The sequence below is a fragment of the Vicugna pacos genome, chromosome 1 (genome assembly GCF_048564905.1).
Source record: "Vicugna pacos chromosome 1, VicPac4, whole genome shotgun sequence".
Classification (NCBI taxonomy): Eukaryota; Metazoa; Chordata; class Mammalia; order Artiodactyla; family Camelidae; genus Vicugna; species Vicugna pacos.
Genome location: NC_132987.1, coordinates 43,336,863 through 43,359,714, shown reverse-complemented (window position 1 = coordinate 43,359,714; position 22,852 = coordinate 43,336,863). Strand labels below are relative to the sequence as shown.

General features: G+C 38.3%; 1 long non-coding RNA gene across 5 annotated transcripts in view; it reads right to left on the bottom strand.

The window, feature by feature from the left end:
* The window catches only part of LOC140696359 (uncharacterized), a 62,845-nt gene that overhangs the window by 13,679 nt on the left and 26,314 nt on the right, over nucleotides 1-22,852 (bottom strand). For 4 of the 5 annotated variants that reach the window (XR_012072574.1, XR_012072573.1, XR_012072572.1 and 1 more), the window contains exons 2-4: nucleotides 5,205-5,320; nucleotides 4,889-4,968; nucleotides 3,349-3,446 (exon numbers count right to left, since the gene is read on the bottom strand). This is a non-coding gene — a long non-coding RNA (uncharacterized lncRNA). Of the gene's footprint in view, nucleotides 1-3,348; nucleotides 3,447-4,888; nucleotides 4,969-5,204; nucleotides 5,321-6,415; nucleotides 6,496-22,852 lie in introns of all 5 variants that reach the window. The other variant, XR_012072576.1, reaches the window with a different exon arrangement.

Genomic DNA, 22,852 nt, shown 5'->3' with positions numbered 1-22,852 from the left:
ATTCTTAAAGAAACCCGACATGAAAAATTCTGTTTAAAAATCTTCTTTCAAGGTTAATTTACAGTCTTAATTAATATGGATTGGTGAGTGATTATGTAATTCTCCTAGAAGTGAATATTACTGGATTAGGTTATAATGAGTATTTTATAGAGAAAGTCAATACATGGAGTGTGTTTTCAGTCTTTGTCATCTGGTTCTAGTCTCTGTTTGGCAACAGGATTTTATACGTGGCTCTGTTAGTGCAGCCAAAAACCTTGCTTACTTCACAACTTGCCACTCTTTTCAAAGATTTAGTTAGAGACTGAAGCTTATAGCACATGCTGCTGGATTAAGCATCTGAAGTGAGAGTCTCATGGGCCTAAAATATCTCTTGTACCCACACATTTCCTGGTAGGCCAAACTTCACCAAACAAACATAGATGACCTCTCATCCATCCAGCCTTCCGGAAAGTTTAGAAGTGATGCAACCTTTTGGCAATATGACATGACACATTGCTTTACTTGTGCAGAGCATGAACTTCCTTCATTCTGCACAACCCCAGACAAACAAGCATTTACATTAGCGCTGCCCTGGATTCTGACACAAAAGCTCATCGACTTTAACAAAACTAGACATTAAATAAATGGCCTGGGCTTGGGGAAGAATGAGTCAACATGTGACAACAGGGGAAGTCTTGTGGTTGCTTCAGTGACATCCAAGACATTTGAGAAAGTAGAAGCTGGTTTTTCTGTCAATACCTTGGTTTCCTTTCCTTTCTTCGTCCCCCCTGCATGCAGGAATAACAATGTCTGGAATCAATATAGGGCTCTTCTTCCGAGAGGTTGAGTATTTTCCCACACGTGGAGCAGGCTGGCTCAGTTCCTCCCCTTTGCAGGAGAGTGTGAGTTGTGAGACTTCCTACTTCTTCTCTGCCTGTCTCATTTTTCTATCTACATTAACCTAGCTCTTGACTCACTTTCTCTTCCTGGGGTGGCTTATTTTGGTTTCTCTTATTCAATAAATATAAACAAATCTTTGGGGTGGGGAGGGTATAGCTCAAGTGGTAGAGTGCATGCTTAGCGTGCACTAGATCCTGGGTTCAATCCCCAGTAACTCCACTGAAAAACTAACTAAATAAATAAACCTCATTACCTCCCCCCGAAACAAAACAAAACAAAAAAACCACACAAATCTTTGAAACTTAATTAGTGTGCTATGTGCCTCTTTTATCCCCTTTTGATGATTCCGTGTACGTTTTGCTCATTTTGCTGCCTCCAAGATGGAATAGGTGCGCCCTTATTGTTTCCCAGGGGCTTTCATTTTGCTTTGTTTTACAGGTTTTCTTTCTCCCGAAATTGCCTGATTCCTCTATTTTCTCTAATCCTAAGAGATAATCCATACTAAGAAGTGTCATTCATGGTACATAACTAGGCACAACCTGGTTAAAGAATTCTGGACAAGGAGGTAATTTCAAACTATTTTACTTACAGTTTGGAACCTTATATAGAACACTTCACACTTGGTTCCCAGCCTATTTCTGCAGCCTGTTACTCCTTGTAATATATCCCCTATGATGGTATGTCTCGAACTTTGCAAAGTGAAGAACCCGCTGTTTTCATTTCCCATCTGTTGAGGTCGGGTATGTGGTCCCACTGTGCAGGAATAGTGTGTGGCATGGGCAACATGCCACCTACCACATGAACTTGACAACACTTGGTTTATATCCTGTCCAAGGACTGGAGCCCACCAACCCTGCAATGTCAGGTTGCTGACGTCTCCACAGTGTACTTGATTTCTTGTATCCTCACAGAATGGAATGGACAGTCCACAGTCCACTGACCACACTCTGAGCAGCACAGCCATTCTACAAGATTCTTAACATTTTTTGAACAAAGCTGGATTGTTATTGCTTTTGAACTTTGACCCTAGGTGTCCCCCTTGCTTTGCCTGGCCTATCTCTATTTGTCTCTGAAGGCCCACTTTAAATTTTTTTTTTAATTGAGAAGTAATTCTGTAACATTCACCATTTTAATGTGTAAAATTCAGTGGTTTTTAGTACATCCACAATGTTGTGCCACGAGCACCACTACCTAGTTCCATCCAGAACACTCCTGTCACCCCGAAAAGAAACCTTGTTCCCATTAGCAGTTACTTCCTTTTCCCCTCTTCTCCCAGCTCCTGACAACTGCTACTTTCTGTCTATATGATTTCTCTATTCTGAGAATTTCATTTCGATGAAATCATATGATATGTAGCCTTTTGTGACTGGCTTGTTTCACTTAGTCTAGTTTTTTCAAGGTTCATCCATGCAGTAGCATTTATCAGCCTTTCATTCCTTTTTATGGTGAATAATATTTTATTGTAATGGCTATACCACATTTAGTTTTTACTTTCATCAATTAATGGACATTTGAGTTGTTTCCACTTTTTGACTATTATGTGTGTGTGTGTGTGCGCGCATGTGTCTGTCTATAGATACAGCTACGTCTTGCAGTTATCATAATAGTAAAAGTGTGTTTTACTATCACCAATCTACAGATAAGACAATGGAGGTATGGAGAAATTAATAAATTTGCCTAAAATCACACTTCTAACAGTAAAAGTAAACCTTATAGTAAAGAGCCTATTTAAATTATTTGATCATGAAAACCTCCCCTGCCCACGTTTTAAAAAACAGCACTTCTACAAATAATTTGAGAGTCTGTGTAACACAGTCTCCCCTCCCCCCATTTTTATTACCCCTGTGAAGCCTTCCCAGAAGGAGTTAATCACTTCCTCCTCCTTCCTGCTCTGGTCATAGTGTGTCATGGCTTTTAGGATGCTGTGTTGTAATTTATTTGTTTACACATCTGCCTTTTTCTGAGGGCAGGGCCCATGTCTTATTTCTTTGTATCTCCAAAACTAAAAAGTGCCCAATTCAATGTTTAGTGATTTGAATATCTGTCACTGTCATATCTGACACATGCAAATTACTCAGAACCCCGAGTGAGAACAGCAAGGCACATTCCTCTGAAATGGGGAAGAAGGAAAACAAGTTCATCACTTTTCAGTGTGTCTTGAGATGAAAATCCAACACACATGAACATCTTTAGTTGCAGAGTCCCTGTGGGTTAGTGTGGGCTCTGGGTTGGTGCATGTTCGCAGCAGACGGATCTGCCAAGATAAAGATTCAACCTGTTTGAGTGAACACATGTCAATATGGCTTCAAAAACGATGCTATTATGCCAGCCTGGTGTGTCCATTTTTTAAAAGATTCTTTTGCCTCCAAAAATGCTTTGTTTCTTCTCATGCTTTGATCCAGCAGCAGAAGAATATTGCTTATTCTGACTCTGGATAAAACTGGGGCAACAATGTGTTGGGCTTCCTACCTTTCGTTGCATGTGGACAGTTCCTTTTGTTGTCCACAGTCTTCCTCTGTATATTGGTCCACGACCTCTGCCTTTTCCAGCATCTATTTCTGTGTTTACTATCAGAAAAACACTTTAGGTCACCTTCTCTTTTCATTACGCATATGAATTCTGCATGTCCCCATGGGTTAATGCAACACCCCTAGGAAGGACATTTCACAGAGGTCAGCTGATATTCCTCAGGTCACACAGGAAGGTGAAAACTAAACCCAGAATCCAGACTTCCTGACCTATGTTTCCCACTAGTTTTCACTATCACTGTGTTTTTTTTTTTATTGCTGTGATTGTTAACGCTTCATGTGTTAACAACCCACCCCTCCATAAAATTTCATATATATATGTATATATGTGTGTATATATATATATATATATATATATAGAGAGAGAGAGAGAGAGAGAGAGAGAGAGAGACATGAAAAGTTCTTTATCCACAAGGGAATGGAAATTGTGAAGAAAGCTGTGGAGAACCTCCAAGTTACATTCACTATTTGTCCAAAGGGCTAGGTTAAATACACAGGAAAGGGTAGTCTTCCTCCCTCCTAAGGGTGGACCCAGTTCATCTGAAGAGGCCCTTCTCTGGCTATCCCTGAGACTCACGCAGGTGGTGATCTCATCTTTCTCTGGGCAAGTGTGGCCTTTACTGAAAGGGCAGACACCCCCCAGGGAGCAGGCAGGCTGGCCAGGATGTGGGGAGGGTGATTCAGCAGGTGACAGCAGTTCCTCTCCCGCTGCCCTGCAGAAACACCCCAGAGGCTCGCCCTCTCAGACAAGTTTCAGAGGAGAGAGCCCAGACTCCTAGCTGGACTCTCTTCCTCAAGGTGAACTTTCCATTTGCCTCTTTAGGCGAAAAATTTCACATAAATCAGAAAATCCCTTATGAATCTGATCACTGCAGTATGGTTTCCTTGCCTTTTATTATGGAAAGGATTGGCAGTAAGCCCATTCCAACTTTATCCCAGCTCCCGATAAGATGTTGGGGTGCTGCAAGTTGGGAAGCCCCAGCGTCCAGCACAATCGGGGGCCCCCAGCAAGTGGCTGAGACATGTTTGTTGAGGAAAGGAGGAGAAGAACGGAAAATTTTGAAAGACTCTCTTCTTGAACTTTCTTAATCTATTCTGAGTTTAACAAGCATATAAATGTGATGTTTCACTGAAACTCTAAATGTAACTATTGATATCAGAAAGCTTGTAATAAATAAAATTAATATGAAATGAGCTGATGTCTTTTTCCTTACTGCGAGGCACTTGGATGGTAAGAATTGAAATGTTGTTCCCTTGAAGCATATTTTAAAGTATGTTTTTTCCTTTCTCAGTGCATATTTTTAGACCAAACATTAACATGCAAATTATATGGATCAACCCTCTCCCCCCACAACCTTCATAATAGCCTGTGAAAAGTCAGACCACAAAGGCACAAAGACGGTCTTATTACTTTTAACCTTTGGGGAAAGAGCCTTCATCTACCACTCAGAATTTCCTTGGGTATCAAATGCAAAACATACCTATGGCTCCAAAGGGCTCAGCCAGATAGCACTCCCACACACATGCCAAGGTGCTCTTTGGACTCTGCTATGGAGACAGCCTGGAAATTAATGACACAGACTGAGAAGGACAAAGAGAGGGGAAAGGGATTTCTGAAATGTCAGGGACACCCTCCTGCTGACTCTTTCCCAGTTACTTGTCAGGAGCTTTTCTCTGTGGTGCTGGAGCTGGGTTTTCCCACAGGTAAACTGGGCATTCAGGGTGCACGAAGGGCTCCTGTTTTTCTGGGAAGCCCTAGGGTGTGATCAGGAACCCAACCGGGGTCGGGAGTGTCACCTGATGTCGGTTACTTCAGGGGGACGGTCCTATGCTGATGTTAGGCGTTGATGAGGGAGGTGAAGTTTGGTGCTTCCAAGGGTCCCTTGGTCCCAGCCACACTTTCTCTCTGTCTCCTGAGAAAGAAAACCGGTTCCTGTCATTCCCCTGCTTTAAATCTAACTTTGGGCTTTTATTACTCATAGACAAAGTCTACATTTTTTAGTATAGCATGCAATTATCTTACGGAACTGGCTCCAATCTACCCATCCTCGCTCCTGTCTTGACACTTGTGGATTGTTTGCCCCAAGGACCTACACAGGCAGTTACTGAAAACCTTTGCTGGTCTTCAGAACACTGGATGCCACAGCACAAGCTCTCTTCCTGGCCCTATTGGCTCCACTGGTCATGCCTGGTAAACCGTGGTCCTTGGGAACCGTTCAACTGTTAGGCATCGTTGAGCTCCCTCCCCAACTTGTTCAAAATCTCTACTGTGAGGCTTATTCCATTAGAGTGGGATTAATTTCTTAAATTTCTGCATCTTCTACAAGATTACGAACTCTTTGAAGGTAGGGGCTGTATTCATTTCTCTCTGAATTCCCATCTTCTGCACAGGCCCAGCAAGGATGAAGTTATTTTGGTGCAAGACATACATATTATACTCTGGTCATGTGCAATCTGCTCTTGTCTTGAGAGCAAATAACTGGGAACTGGCATGACCCCAGGGAAAGTAGTGTCTGCCAACCCTCCTATATACTCTGCTTGGGAATTCATCTCCCCTGAAGGCTAGGAGTTAAATAAGATTAAATTTATTTCCCCTATGTAAATAATATCAAGTCAAATCAGAAGGCAACATTGAAACAAAGACTGTTGGAGTGAGAGTTAATGAAACTGGATTCTAGCTTTAGCTCTGACACTAAATAGTTGTGCACCACTGGAGAGACTATTTGGCCTCTCTGACCATCAGTTTCTTCACCTATAAAATTCAGAAATTGGTCTGGGTGATGTTATTTTCTAAGGAATATCTATAGTCTCCTATGGGGCAAAAATGCCCTGGAGGGGTTTGCAGGAAAGGCAAAGCGAAAAGAAACTGGGTGGGTTTTTAGATAGAAGATAATTGTGAAAGCATCCAACACAGGCCTGGTGCACAGAGAGTCCTCAAGAGGTGAGGGGTCTATTTCTCCCTAAGACTTTATTTCTATACCTCGGCTCACTAGGGAAACCAGACTTACCCTGTGTATTCCACTGTCCTGATCTAGAGCTTCACCCCTCTTGAGAAATTCCTCCTTTCTCCCTTACTGCAGTGGGCCACCTTTGCGGAGGTAAGCACAGAAAAGTGGGAGGTGTTATGGGCTGAAATGTGTCCCCTGAAAAAGATGTGTTGGAAGTCCTAACTTCTGGTACTTCAGGATGTGACCTTATTTGAAAAGGGGACCATTACAGAAGTAACCAAGTTAAAATGAGGTCATTAGGATGGGCTTTAATCCAACATAGCTGGTGTCCTTACAAAAGGGGAATGTGGACACAGAGACAGACACACAGAGTATATGATGTGAAGATACACAGGGAGAAGTTAGTTGGGTCACTGGAGCGAGGCATCTAAAAGCCAAGGAACACCAAGGACAACTGGCAAACACCAGAAGATAGAAGTGAAAAATGATTCTCCCCAAGAGCTGTCAGACAGAGCCTGGCTTTGCAAATGCCTCGACTTTGGACTTCTAGTCTCCAGAACTCCAGACAACACATTTCTGTTGTTTTAAGCCACCCAATTTCTGATACTTTGTTATAGCAGTCCTGGGAAACTAATACAGGATCCAAGCTGAGCTGTATGGGCAGCACAGAGAAAGAGTGGGAGGGGTGTGTGTGTGTGTGTGTGTGTGTGTGTGTGTGTGTGTGTGTGTGTGGTGTGTTAGAAGGTAATTTACATCATGGGAGGGTAATGTATGACCTCAAGGAAACTAAGCAGACACTACCTGTCAAAAATGACTTTAACTCATCGACAGAGTCTACCTAACCTTTCTTCCTCCCCTTTTCACTCTTCTTTCTTTTCTTGCCTTGTTACAACTTCCAAACCTTCCCTTACCTTCTCTCTGCAGCCCTGCATTGGCTCCTTTAAAAGGGACATTTTATTCTGATGTTTACTTAGAAATGTTAGTACTACACAATCTCAGAGTGCGGGAGAGAGACTGAGGCCTTCTGCTTGGAGGAGATTTTAGGAGGCTCAGACCCTGGTGGCACCAGTAAAAGGAAGCCAACTAAGGTAAACCTTTTTTTTCCCCCAGTTCGTAAATCCTCCTTGTGAAACTAGTATAATAGGGGCTATATAAGAACTCTGCTGGATTCTCCCTTCTGGAATCCTCAGGGTGCTTGACATAACCCTCACCCTCCGCATGGTGGAGGGTGGAGAGGCCTCCCTCTGTGTGCTCCATCACAACTTTCCACTGAATCTGGGTTTGGGCTGCCTGATTTGAATGGAGGATTGTTCAGTGTAGCCAGTGACCGGCAGAGCTGCCAGTTCCAACACTTAAAAAATACAGTACTGCTTTTAAAGTAGAGTAGAAGGGCGTTGAAGCAAGGATGCAGGGATTCCTTGTCAAACACACTGCCCATCTGTCCTGGCTCCCCTTGGAGGGGAGGGCTGAGGCTTCCCGAAGGCAGAGAGACGGTCTCCTGACCTCCACGTACAAACCAGCAAAAATGGAGAAGGAGGCCTACTTCATCTCTGTGCTCTGAAACAGATCATCTACTGGGCAGATTCAAAGTGGCAGTTCCTTTCCCATTAGCTCACTCTCAAAGTTAGTATTTATAGATTAACTATGGCCTAGATGTATGCTATAGACTTCTGGTAAATGTTTCAAGTTAAGCGCTCTGAAAAGAGGTATCATCTCTGAGGTTGCAGTGTTCCATACTCTAAGAATCGGTGGAGAAATTATACACATAGTCTCTCTCCTGAGATGAAATGTAATTATATGATTAAATATTCACATTTTAATTATTGGAAAGAAATATATTAATGAACTATGATTGAAATGTTTTCCATATAGAGTCAAGTAGGAAAACCTAAAGTGTTAGTCTTTTCTGTGCTTGCAATAAAATAATTTCACTGTTTGCTGCAGCAGGAACATTTTTACACAAGAACTGAAATTATTCAGTTGCCTGAATGATTTGACCATTTCTGAATAAAGACCTTGCTAGGAAATGGGTCAGCCTCAAAATTCCACAGGAGTGTTTGGATGCAGTGAAAATGGAGAGTCCCCCAAAAGGATCACTTTTATTTTTCTGAGATGGACAGAGGGCAGAATGGGATGGCCTCTGACTATTCTCTGGGATTCACACAACTCATTTAAAAAACAAACAAAACAAGATAAATCTAAGACATTTCTCTTTCCAAGTCCTCATGAAGTGCTGGGGAAGAGATTCTCATATATGGAACCTACCTTTTCTAGCCATTGGCAACATCATTCCTTCATGAAATGTACTGAATTAAATTGTTAGGAATGCCTCTTCTGCCAGTCTTCAGAGTAAAACAAACAATATGGAAATAATAACTATACTGACTTTCTAGATTAATCCCAGTGGGGATAGAAGCAACATTATGATGAGAGAGCTTGTCATGCATGGGTCTTGTAAAGGTAAAATTACAAGACCACAAATAACCTCATTGAAAAAGAGGTGCATTTCCCTATTGTTCTAACTATTCTGTATGGCAGGAAGATGGAGAATAACATTCAAGGCATCTGCAGAGGAAATGTACTCCAAATTGCCTTATTTGGTGCTTTAGTCAAAAAGGACACCTGCCTCATTCACCAAATAAGCAGTTTTTTTTCAGCCATTTTGCAAGATCAAGCCCTGCTGCCCTGACGGATGAATCAGAGGTATCGCATTTACCACAAAAGTAACTAATTGAAGGAAAAGGCTTACCTCTTTCTTATTTTATTACATTAGAAAGAGAAAAAATTGTAAGTAAGAGCCAATTCTTACTGCCTTATTGATCACATTTCAATGCTGCCCATATTTTTACTAAAGAAACAATGCTATATTCTCAAATTCTCAAAATGAGTAGCCCAGAATTACTCAATCAACTCTATAGTAGGAAGTGCAGGCTGAACAATGCACTGGCTGGTGTGTTTTGACTTCACTGTCTCCATGGTAATATGCATGAACACATTTTTAAAAATATATGAACGATCTCTCTTTAGGGTAGGAACTTGCCAAATTTTATTTAGTCTAATTAGTTTTTAAATTAATGATATTTCATATGGTTAAAATGTTTCCCTAGGAACACTCATGCAAAAAACTATTTTGTTTACTGACTTTTGTGTAATTAAATGTCCACATTTTTATTGTTTTTAATTTTTAAAATTTTAAATTCTTTTATTATTAAAGTACAGTTGGTTTACAATGTTGTGTTGATTCCTGGTATATAGCATAGTGATTCAGTTATACATACATATTCCTTTTCATACTCTTTTTCATTGGGATAAAAGGGATACTGAATATAGTTCCTGGTGCTATACAGTAGGATCCTGTTGTTTATTTTATATATAGTAGTTAGTATCTGCAAATCCCGAGCTCCCAATTTATCCCTCCATCCACTCATTCCCCCTGGTAACCATAAGTTTGTTTTCTATGCCTGTGAGTCTGTTTCTGTTTTGTAAATAAGCTCATTTGTGTCTTTTTTTTTTTTAAAGATTCCACATGTAAGTGATAGCAAAAGAGCATCCTTACTACTTGCTTGCTTTCTTTCTTTCTTTTTTTTAAATGGAGGCACTGGGGATTAAACCTAGGACTTTGTGCATGCTAAGCATGCACTCTACCACTGAGCTATACCTACCCCTCTAAATATCCATATTTTTAGAGTAAATCAGTTGTGGAGTGAGAATTATGAACATGCATTAAAGTGCTAAGCATTTCAGCAAAGGTGCTGGTGAGATGTGAAAACAACTTAAAAAGTAAAAATTTTAGTTCAGCTGATTATTTGACATAATGTGAATCCCACTTTTTATCTTAAAATGTGGAGACATACTTTTATTTAAGTATTTCTCTGACTTTAGGCATTTATATTAGTCTATGCAGACTGTGTACTCAGGGAATTACCTGAAGCACAATATGGGGCAAAGCCACTGGAATCAAGGGGCTGTTAAAAGTGACCCTCAGGAATACAAAGATCAAGGACTCTCTCAAACCATATTCAGTCTGGAATATCTAGACACTGTCTTCTATCAAAGGCCAAAGTGAGGCGTGCAACCTTTCCCACTGCCATAGTGTAAAGACATGAGCAGAAGGCTCCAGAATTGTTTGAGAACCAGCTGCTGTTCTGGGGGCCAAACTACCAGTCGGAGCCAGGAATTGTGTGGAGTGTGCTGAAGGCACAGGGAACCTCCCTTTGCTCTGTAAGATTAATACAAGGTTAGCTAGGGTTATGGAAATGTGGTTGGTGAAGAGTCAAAAAAAAAAAAGTGAAAAACCTGAGCATTGAGCACATGCACATGAACAGCAAAACCCTCTCTGCAACTGGTATTAAGTGACTGAGACTAGGATCAACAGACAGTGCAGGCACGATGGGAAAGGAAAAAAGCTGCCCAAGAGAGAATTCCCTGAGGTTCTTGAGAATCTTTCACCATTTGTCAGTGAGGAAGGCTGGAGACCTCACGGAAGAAACATTCTGTGTATGTTATTGTAAAGACACACACACGCACTGTTTACTAAATGCATTCCATAGTATACTGTCATCTTTTACAGTTAACAAAACTTCCATAAAGGTTCTCAAGTTCTGAACTTTAAGACAGTGTTGTTAAGAATACACAGCTGATCCAAGAGTCTGACAGTTTTAGTCAAGATTCTGCTACTCAAAGCAGGCAAACAGCACTTTTTACAGCTCTGTGCCTGAACCCATCCTGTATATGAGTGTACTAGACATGGCCCTGGGCACAGCAGCCAATCCAGAGAGGACTCCAGCTCTGAGTCAGCTCACAAATCAGGAAACATTAATTCAACAGATTGGCAAGACTACAAAATGGAGTTTCTCCTGACACTGAGAATGAGGAGAAACTAATTCCTCCCTGTCGTTTACAACAACAACAGTTTGAGTAGAGTGTAGAAATATAAACAAACAGTTCAAGAAAGAAGAAGATTTAAAATTAAGCCAGTGAAGTTAGCTGTTGGTTCTCACTTTTGTGTATATCACCAATGCATGTACCAGAAGTATTTTCTAGACTTCAGAAAATGCTTTTAAAATCACTGTGCTAAATGTAAAAGCTCAAACTATAATGCTTCCAGAAGGAAACATACAATATCTTTGTGACTTTGGAATTGGCAAAGGTTTCTTAAACATGACATGAAAAGCATTAAACATAAAAAAGTAGTAAATTGGACTTCATCAAAATAAAAAAGCTTCTCATCAAAAGACACTGTTAAGAAACTTAAAAGGCAAGCCACAGACTGGTAGAAAGTATTAAATAAGTGTATCTGACAGAGTATGTAAAGAACTGATATAATCTAATCATAAAAATACAACTCAGTTTTTTAAGTGGGCAAAAGACATGAACAAACATTTCACAAAGGAAGATATATAGATGGCCGTAAAGGACATGAAAAGATGCTCAATATTATCAGTCCTTAAGAAAAGTAAATAAAATAACACAGTAAGATACCACTTTGCACCTATTAGAACAGCTAAATTTTACAAGACTGACTATTCCAAGTGTTGGTGAGGATGTGGAGCAATAAGACTCTCATACATTGCTGGTAGGTATGTAAAATGGAGCAACCACTTTGAATACAGTCCAACAATTTCTTGTAAACCTAAGCATACACCTACCCTCTGACCTAGTAATTCCATTTCTAGGTATTTATCCAAAAGAAACAAAAATTTAAAAACTGTATTAGAATATTTATAGCAGGTTTATTGATAACAGTCAAAAATGGGAAATAGCTCAGGTGTCCATGAACAGGAGAATGGTTAAACAACAGTGGTATATCCATTCAGTGCAGTATACTCAGCAAAAAAAAGTAATAACTACTTACACATGCAACATAAAAAACACGCCAAGTCAAAGAAGGCTTACTCCAAATAGTACATACTATATGATTCTATTTACATAAAGTTTTAGAACAGGTAAAACTAATTCATGATAAGAAATTCATAACAGTGATTGCCTATGGGGAGCAGAGGTGGGGACTGACTGCAAAGAGGGAACTTTCTGGCATAACGGAAATGTTCCGTATCTTGGCAAGAGTTTGGATTATATTTGACTTTCATTGAAGTATCCTTAAGATTTATGCATGTGACTGTATATAAATTTTACCTAAATAACCCTGTAAACAAATATTGAACTCTAGTTAGTGATATACATGTTGAAGTGTTTAGGATTAAAGTGTACTGATGCCTGCAACTGACTTTGAAATGCATCCAAAAATATAGTGAATTGATGGATGAATGGAAGAATAGATATCTGATAAAGCCAATTAGCAAAATTTTGAGGAAAATAAATTAAGTTAAATATACATCTACCCTATGACCTGGCAGCTCCATTCCTAGGTATTTACCCAAAAGAAACAAACAAACAAAAAATATATATTCATATAGAGACTTTTTACAAGAATATTTAGAGCAATATTATTCATAACAGTTCCAAACTGGAAAAAGCCAGGTGTTCATCAACAGGAGTGGATGTGCAAATTGTGGTACATTTATGCACCAGAGTGCTACAGAGAAATGAACCACTGATACATTACAATGAGATGGCTAAATCCTCAAAACTGTATGTTGAGCCGAAGAAGTTAGAGACAAAATTCAGTAACAGGCAATCAGAACAGTAATTGCCTATGAGCAGTGGGAGTTGGCTGAAATGGGCATGAGACAACTCTTTGGGATGATGGAATGTTTTCTATTATGATTAGGGTGATGAATATTTAGGTATATACATTGATCAAAATTCACTGAACTGTAAACTTAATATTTGTGTACTTCTATATGTAAATTTTACCTTATGTGGGGGAGGGGAAAAGCTAGAGAAGAAAGATACCAAATTGTAAGCAGATTGTCTTTGTGTGACTGTAGATGACAACTTAGAGGCAGTAGGAAACTCCGACGAGCAGGAGGCACAGGTAACAGATTTCATGTTAGGAAGCCAACTCTGAATAGTAGGACAGGACTCTTCTTTGAGATGTCCTGAGATAGAAAGAAAGGCGCTCAGTATTTCAAGGTGTTGCAAGGTGAGAGACAGTAGTAGTATCTTAGTTTGTGGACAATATAGATCTCAGCCCAACTTCAATTGTACAGGATTACGGCCACACTGATACCTTTTCCTCTTGTTTTAGGAAATGTACAGATTAAGTTCCAGCAGGGAAACTAGATGTCAAAATTGATGGATTGAAATAGTTGCCCTTTAACTCCCCCCAGGCCCTCTCTCTGAGTCTACTTTATACAGAAGGCAAAGAAAGTGGGCTAGCTGCTTTGTTTCCTAGCCCTCAGCAGGTTAGAAGGAGCAAATTAGAAATGAGGAGGAGGCAGTGAAATAGCCAGAGGCCGTCACACAGACAGCAAGTGACAGCTCACAGCAGGCAGAAAAGGATGAAACGAAGGCAGAAATATAAAAAGCCAACCTAAATACTCAAGCACACAACAGTAAGCAGGCGACCCCCGCAGCTCAGTTTATTTAAATAACTCCTCACTGCACTGCAGTGCTTTACAGATCAGTTTAAAGTCTATTTTAATGTCCTAAAAGAAGAACTAGGAATATAATACATTTTTCTAGGAAGTCAGAGAATTGCTATAGTTTCCCCAAATTTTAATGCAATATAATTAGAATAATATTTCAACATATGATTAGAGGGGTTGACTTTAGCTATTTTTTTTAAATTGTGTCTGTAAAATACTTATTCCCTGACAATAATGAATAATAATACACTTTTTACTTCTTAAAATTTCTAGTGAATGTTCACCCACCAAAGCCATGTAACATTAGATGATAATATCTTGAAAAACAAAAATAACATTTACCTCTGCTACCAAAGCTGATGTCTTGAACTCCTTATTTTCTAAAAGTTCGTGAAATGTCATCCCTGTTATTCTAGAAGGGCTTTTTATGTTTAGACGTGTCTTGGAATTCCTTTCTTCTGAATGCCAATCACTGTATCACATCAGAGCACTAACTTTTTGTTTTTAGCAGTTTTGTGCAAAGGCAATCTATTTTGTGCATTTTATACTGAGTAGTGTGAGGGATGGAGCCAGATCCTACAAAGTCACAAGAGACAATTGTGGGTCATCTCTTCCTAGCTCTGAGTTCAATTGACTTCATGTTGTCAGCTTGAAAATGGCCATGGTGGGAGCTGATACTGTGAGATCCACAAACACTATAAATCAGGGTTCTTTTCTTTTCTTTTCTTCTCAGAGAGGTGGTTGTTAAACATTTACCAGCACACCAACGGTTATATCAGATTCCTAAATACATTGGATGGTCTTAGATTCAATTGCCACCACCTGTGGCTCTTTCGTTACTGATAAACGCAAATTATTACATCTTGTGAGCCCTCAACACAATTGGCAAGGCTAGAAAGCTTTTGTTACTTACATTTTATTGGGAGCCAGATAATCCAGTTTAATTATTTGAGCAATGGTGACAACATAGGTGAGAAATACGGTGAGTAAAAAAAAAAGTTTATAGGGTCAGTAGTATTATAAAATATGATCCTACTAATAATACAAGCTTAAAGAAATTGTATTGTTTATCAAATCCTTACAGGTCTTAGAAGAAATGGACAAGTATCTGAAGCAAGTATCAGGCTGCAGTCTTTATATTTAGAATAGAAGTGAATCACAAGCATCCACAGGGATGCTTGTTTTCATCAGGAAAATTGTAAGCCCTTCCATTTTCTGAGTACTTGATGCTCTTGAGATAGGCAAGTTCATTTAAAACACTCACACCACCAGGGAGTAATATTTGTGACTGTAGGGAATTCCTAAATGTCATTACTCATGTAAATCCAACCTCCTGACACATGACCTATTCTAGCTTAAGCTTTGGCATGTGCTAAACTGTAGGCATCTACATATTGTTGATCAAGTTCTACTGCTTTGTAACAACCATGAACTATTAACTAGAGCCAGAGATGTCATTATTAGAAAAAAAATGTTCAAATAATTTTCTTCTTTCTTCTTTAAATCTAGGAAAGGACTAGTTATATGCTTTCAGAGAGACTGACTGGCTGTTCACCCCAGTCTCATATTTGATCCTGAAAAGCAACAAAGAATTTAGGATTAAAAGTATCTGTCTATCTAATAAATTCTGTTTCTTAAGGCAGTTAGTTCATCAAACTCTCTGGATAGTTCTCATCAATAGTTGTAATTTTCATGTGCCCACGGGAGGAGGTGAGCTCAGAGTCCTACTCTGCATCTTCTAAAAATTAAAAATAAAATATTCAGCCTTAAAATATTGAACAGATGATTTCATGATCAGAAAATATTTGAGGAAGTACTGGAATGTCAGGACCATCTCTATCATGTTTTTAGCTGTGCACTGTGAACATTTATAAGAGTACTCAAATGAGTCTTGTCCCTTCGTGTTATTTTTATAAACGTCTATGATCACCAAGTCTAAAAGCAATGACTGAAGATTCCTGGAGAGGATGTCAAATAAGCTAGTTTATCTTCTAGTGGTATATGCTATTAAGTTTTCTCAAGTATAGCTTACACTTTCTTCCAATTTAGCTCATCTTTCAATTTCAACAGGACACAAATTTCATCCAAAGGAAAAAAGAATCAAAATGATGCATAGTGTACAAAATAGCAATTCCAGTTAAAACATAGAGTGCTAATCCCATTATTTAAGTGTTCTTCATTAAGATAACTTTATGCTTCCCAGGTACTAATAAATATTGAAATTTCCACAGGAAAAAGGAAATCTGACTTTCATATAAGTATTTTAATAATTTGCCAACTTCCTTAAATTGGAATTTTATCAGAAAACAGAGAAAACAGGAAAAAACTGAAGCCAAAAAGAAGGCATATTGAAATCAAGAAAAAAACTGGGTGAATCCCAAAAACACTATTTGTGCATTTGCCAAAACATTTTAGAATCTCATGTTTTAAAAATGATTTTGTTCCTTCTTCAGTGTGATTTACTTAACTCTAGCCTAACAAATATTGCTGAAAACACAAGCACTAAATCTTTTTTTTACTGTTAAATTTCATACCAGAAGAACCCATATATGACATAGTAACATACCAACTTAATCACATTTTGAATTTTTTTCTATCATAGTTATTCTATTTATAAAATTACGCTTATTTTTCTTCTCATCATTTGTACATTATGAATATAAAATATGCCAAGATTTTGTTAAGGCACATAGTCAGCCTATCTTAAGTATTAAAAAGTACAATACATTTTTTCTTCTATGTTAAATATGCCCAGCAAAAACTAGAGTGATGGAACAGAAGACAGATTCTTGATATTTCTTAAGTGAGAATGATTATGACATTTGATAGTTATTGGAAATTTTTACACAATATTCAATAATTAATGATTGAAACCCAATTGTTTTATATAACTTTTTACTCAATATTTTACTTATGTATTTTAATCTTACAATATCCTTGAGAATTCTATAAATATAGACATATAAACCATATATAAACATATATATATAACATATATAACATAATATGTATAAAACATATATATACATATATACATAATTAAAAACATATGTATACATATATAAAACACATAAACAAAGACATATAAACCAACAAGGTTTGAAAGATTAAAGTGATTTGTTTATTGTCCCAAAATTAAGGATGAAGCTAAAGCAAATACACTAGGTTTTCTTATTTCCTAACAAGTACCTTAGTTGATTGACTGGGCTGTTATAAAGGTAGCATTTCTCAAAGGCAATGACTTTGTGGTTAGTTATAGCGCTTTTGTTGGTTTGTTTTTAAAAGTGAATGTTTTTACTTTCTATATTCTGTTTTTATTTAACCATGGGAGATCTATTTGTTTTGAATTTACTTCTTTTTTTAATAAGTTAGACTGATTAGTTTTATTAATGGTAATCTCCCAGTTGTGATATTGCACTACAGTTATATAAGTTATTACCATTAGGAGAAACTGGGTCAAATGTATATGGGATCTCTGTATTCTTTCTTTCTTTCTTTCTTTTAAATATATATTTTATTGAAGCATAGTCAGTTTACAATGTTGTGTCATTTTCTGGTGTATAGCATAATGTTTCAGTCATACATATACATACATACACTCATTTTCATATTCTTTTTCATTATAGGTTACCAAGACATTGAATATAGTTCCCTGTGCTTGATAATATAAGCTAGGTAAATTTGTTTATCTATTTTATATATTGTAGTTAGTGCCTGCAAATCCTGAACTCTCAACTTATCCCTTTCCACCCCCTTCCCCGACCCTGTTAACCATGAAGTTTGTTTTCTATGTCTTTCTATTTGTTTTATAAATAAGTTCATTTGCGTCTTTTTTTAGGTTCCACATATAAATGGTATCATATGGTATTTTTCTTTTTCTGGCTTACTTCATTTAGAATGATGATCTCCAGTTTCATTTCTATTGCAGCAAATGGCATTATTTTATTCTTTTTTATGGCTGAGTAGTATTCCAGTATATAAATATACCATAACTTCTTTGTCGAGTCATCTTTCGAAGGACATTTAGGTTGTTTCCATGTCTTGGCTATTGTAAATAGTGCTGCTATGAACTTGAGGTGCATTTGTCTTAAGAGTTCCCTCTGGATGTATGCCCAGGAGTGGGATTGTTGGATCATATATAAGTCTATTTTTAGTTTTTTGAGGAATCCCTATACTGTTTTCCATAATACCTGCACCAAACTACATTCCCACCAACAGTGTAGGAGGGTTCCCTTTTCTCTACATCCTCTCCAGCATATATCGTTTATAGACTTTTTAATCATGGCCATTCTGACTGGTGTGAGTTGATACTTCATTGCAGTTTTGATGTGAATTTCTCTCATAATTAGTGATATTGAGCATTTTTTCATGAAGGCACTAAACCTTTAGAGTCATAGTCAACCAGATGCAAAGAAGCACTCCACTCCCAGGACCTCTTTGCTGCTCACTGTCCACCCCAGACACAAACTCTAGCCTCTCACTCCCAACTCCCTCTCCACCCTAACCTCCCACCCCTGGCAAAACAAAACAGATTACTTGGAGGTAAGCCATCTGGGCCAGGGCTTTTTATTACTTAATTTGCAGTAAAGTGAGTCAGTCACTTCACCTCTCCAGGCCCCAGTTAACTCATTTGTAAAATAGAGGTGAAAATATTTGACCTTCCTGACTCTCACAGTTTTTCTGAGGCTCAAAGGACTTGATGTATGAGGACAAGAAACATTAATGCCCTATGCAAGTGTAGTTATTGTTTATTTCAGATTAACTATTCTGAAGTATATTAGAGAAGGCTTAGGTTTATGAAATCTCATTATTGCAGGGCCTTTTCCCTTGGCTATATTGGGAAGTTCCAAAATTTCCCGTTTCACCCATCAATTACGTTAAGGACAAGGTTGAGTGGGTTAGTGGTTAGGTTATGGGACCAGGCATAATACTTCCTGTATTCTTATCTCACTTGGCCATTGTTTTGTTATTGCCTCAGGGAAAATCTTATTGCCTTAATTTGCTGTAAAAACAAATACAGGGATATTTACTATGAAAAAGCATCAGGAGACTTTTAATGGATTCATATGAGAGGGCTTTCTAAGTGAATTTTGTTTTTTGGAGCCAAATTTATTTCTAAAGTGATTATTTATTGTATTTCAAAATTGATTAAAAAGGAGCTAATTTTAAATGAGTTTTTACTTTGTCTTGAGCATTATGCTTACATTCCCAATCTTCACAAGCTGTAAGGTATGTAACACTATGGCTCTTTTCACAGATAAGAAAGACAAGTCTCATTTACCCAAAGACCACCAGTTACAGGAGATAGAGCTGGGATTAAAACTCACTTTTCTCTGATGTGAAATCCCAACTCATTTTACTAGACCTAGGCTCCTCACAGTGTGGTCTGTGGAAGAACAGCCAGGAATCACCTGGGTCTGGTTAGAAATGCAGAATCTCAGGTTCCACCCTTCTGCCTACTAAATCAGTCTCCCACATTAAATACTTAGACTCTTTCAGTAGACCGACCACCTGGTCTCTCAAGCAGACTGCTCACGTTTATCTTCACAGATGAACTAGTTTCTAGATAAGCCCCCAACACCCACATACCCTACACCCCTACACCAGCTCAAGCCCCAGATTAAGATTAATCACTACTTTTCTTCACATGTGGCACCTATTTATTCCACCATTATGACCTCCCAATATTGCAACCTAATTAATTGATCCTAATTGATTGATTGTATATATGATTTTTTTCTGTGCTACACCCTGTGAGAGTAGGATTGTCCATCTTCGTATCCTATGGGCCTGTGGCTTACCGGATGGTTGGTTAAATGAATAGATTAGGTAGTACTTTCTTAGTGTCTCAAAATTTTCCCATTGTTATCTCTTCCCCAAATGTCTCCACCAGGCCTAATATTCCTAACCCTGAGAAGCACAACTGCTATCAGTTGGAAGAGTTGCTAGTAAGTCACACACAGGCTGGAGTGTAATCCATACCCGGAGAAATGCTACTACAGTGGGGGAAATCTCAGTGTCAGGAGGCTTCCCCTGTTTGCCATTAGTATGACTTTTGGCAAGTCCCTTCAATTCCCTGAATTTCCATTTCCCATCAAAGACAGATAAAGTTTTGGGTTCTGAAATACAGGAATTTTTCACCTATTATGATCTGCTTTTTGCATTTCTATCACCTCCAAACCTTTAAATCCCAAGCCTGTTCTTTATTGAAAGCCATTAAACCTAAAGAGGGAAAAAAGGCAGGGGAGAGGGGAGTGGGGCAGAGATGATGAGTATATTCCATAACTGATCTTAATTCAAAGAAGAAGAGAGCCTTGAGGAAAATCACTCATGCTGGTGAACTTTCAGGAACTTTAAAAATCATGAGCATTCCCTGTTCTGACATCTCTGAGGTACTACTATTTGACCACACCACCTGGGTTTGGTATTTGGACGTCCGCTGCAAAAGACATGGTGTTGACCAATTGTGTGGAAAACTGTGCAGTTCTAGAAAAGTAGCTAGAGAAAGAGACAAAGAGATGAATGTCTTCTTAGCCCTCTACAGCAATTCTCCACTACATTGTCTCAATGACACAATTGGGAGGTACGCCTCAAATCTTTATTAGTAAGAGCTATTACAAATTGGAAGTTTTTGAAAAAAGTTTTAGGGTAGATTCAAGTTTATCCCTACCACTGTCACTAATTTCTATTACCTTGAGCTTTTTTGAATGGGAGAAAGAGATGAAGTTACAGAGAGGTCTCAAGGAATTTTCTGTAACCAAGGCCTTTTCTTAACTCTACCACAGCCCTGAAATCTAGGTATGGCCAAATGGTTGCGTGGTTCAGAGGCATGTGGACGTCATTTCTCTCATGTGTTCTTGGAGTAGAAGGGTTGAGACATGGTGCATTTGAGGATGTTGACATTATGATTTTGCAGAGAGTTTCCTTGTGCGGTTTTCTTGGCCTGTTGAAGAAAAGCAATGTACTGGGAAGGCTGTCCAATGCTGAACAAAGGAAATGGTTGGTATTTATTTAAAATGCTTCCCATTGGTAAGAGATAATTTGATGGTTGTGGTTTTCCCAACTGCCATTAGAGTGTCTGTTTTTTGCGGGGAAGTAATTAGGCTTGTTTGTTTGTTTGTTTATTTTTAATGGAGGTACTGGGGATTGAACTCAGGACCTCGTCCATGCTCAGCAAGCACTCTACCACTGAGCTATACCATCCCCCTAAGCAGCAACTTTTTAATTAGTTTGACTGTGACATGCAGTGAGAAATACATTGTCCAAAGTACCCATGGTGTACTTTGTACATAATGGTTTATATATAATAATATATATACACATACATATGTAATAGTTTATATATGAGTGTATATATATATAAATTAAATTTAAAAATTTCACAAATCGTGCTTATTTTTACTGTGTATAAATTTTTTCTTTTTCACTTTTTAAAAAATGCTGGATACAATCCACCAAATTGATTTCATGACCATTCATGGACTGCAACTCAGTGTTTAAAGATACTGCTCCAGAAGTCTCTGCATTTTACAGCTTTGACCAGTTGCTTGCTGCCAGTTAGCTGAAAAATGATTAACCTAGTGTCCTCTTTCACAGATAGAGGCTAGAGTTAGGGCCAACAGACCATGACAGCTGCCTTAGCAGCACTAGAGGCCTGGTTTGGCCATGATAAACAAAATAAAAACACTTCTTTCCATTTAGTGGAACTCAATGAATTCTACAAAGCAGTTAGCCAAGCAGTTGCTGTTAAGCCATTCATTAATAAACTGTCTTACTTTATCCCAGACTTATAAACCACTATGCTACTGTGTTGTTCAAGTCAGCTGCAAAGAAAGCATCATCAAGGTATCCTGACATCCATTCTTATTAATAAGGCAGAGCTGGAACATTAGTGTCGTTTTCCTCTAGCAATATGTAAAAATCCAACATAAAAAGGATCTGGCCCTCTTCAAACTTTGAATCTTTTAGCTTATAATTTGAAATCCCACTGAGGCAAAACAGACAAGCACTTTTCAAGTTTTAGAAGTTTTAGAAGTTTCAGATTCTACATCATCATGACAGGTTTTTGTGTGTAAGATATTTTTTATCTACTTCTAAAATATCTCTGTATTAAAAAAATTTTCCCAAGATTTTTGTCATTGGTGTTCTTAACTATTTGGCCTCCATGTGCTTTTCTTAAACAAACAGTAAGAAAAAAGAAGTGTTGCTTTTTAAAATTTGAAATGTGTTTCTTTTCTGGCAGTTTCTTTAAAATCCATTCTGAGATACAGAATCTATGACCATATACCAATTCTGAGCAGTGGAATTTAGGAAGCAGACATTGCAGACTGTTCCAGAGCACTGGAATAACTTCACATAAATGCAACAAAGAGTTCAGAGGGGAGAGTTGGGTTCTTGAATAACCAGGCTGCTGTTTTGGAGGTGGCATGTGGTTTCTGCATTATGGGATGGAAACCGGATTTTGTGATCCTTTTCAATCAAGCTGTTTTTTGCCCTCGGGGAAGAACTGAATGAAGGAAATAACCCCAGCACAGGTGCTTGAGCAAGGGCAGTTAAATGTTCTGCTTTGGAGTATAAATTGGGTGTATCAGTAAGATTCTATCTGTGTCTTTGAGTTTTATTTTTTTAACTAATATCTGAATGTAGACTCTTCTCTGTCTGAAAAATAAGTATTTATTCATAAATTGTTATTTTCTTATTTTTGCAGTGACTAGAGATATGGAATCAAGATTGGACCATGTCAAGAAGGCTAAGCTGACCTAATCTATGCTGGAGAAAACAAAACCAAAAACATGAAAAGGAACTGAAATGGACTTGGTCCAGCCCACATGTTGGACTTGGAGAAATATCCTGATAACTCTTGTGACTGATTTACTGGCCAGGGAGCCAGTTCATACCCAGGAACAGGACACACATTCTCCTGAAGAGACAGATACAACCACTGCCATTCATCCTGGACTGAGGTCAGTCCTGAGCAGGACGTGGGGCCGGCCTTGCAGGGAAGGAC